This window comes from Gavialis gangeticus, unplaced genomic scaffold (assembly GCF_001723915.1).
Source record: "Gavialis gangeticus isolate Ggan-Ray unplaced genomic scaffold, GavGan_comp1, whole genome shotgun sequence".
Taxonomy (NCBI): domain Eukaryota; kingdom Metazoa; phylum Chordata; order Crocodylia; family Gavialidae; genus Gavialis; species Gavialis gangeticus.
In genome coordinates, this window is record NW_017729022.1 from 118,518,914 (window position 1) to 118,519,436 (window position 523).

The window sequence follows — 523 nt, forward strand, 5'->3', positions numbered from 1 at the left end:
GGGGGGGGGGGGATTTTAATATGAAGGCTTCTAATCTCTCCAGATAAATTCAGGCAGGAGATTTGGGTCTTTCTGGTCACGATTTTGGCAGAATGCTTTGCCAATTGGGCCCAGTCAAAGGGTGAACTAGTGGGAGGGTTGAAGGCATCTTGTTTCAGTGGGAGGGTTGAAGGGCAGAGCTGTGGACTGAACATTTGAGGAAGGACTTCAGGGTGCGAGGTGAATTTTCACAGATGTTTCTGGGGTTGGCTTCAGGTTTCAGCCTTTGTGTGGGTGCCTCAGCAGAGAACCGAAGGATTGTGTGGGTCACAGATACAGAACTTCATGTGGCCCCGGGTGATGGAGGGGCCACGTGAACCAAGAGCAGATGATGTGGAGGAAGTTCACAGTGATGCTGTCTTTGTTTCAGGGGAAGGTGTCACTGACTGGTCTGAGCTCTGGGCTCACTCTCTGAACTTGGGGGTGAGAACTCAGGTTAGTTCTCATTCAGCCTCAATTGTTATTTGGTAGCCCCTCCCATGGC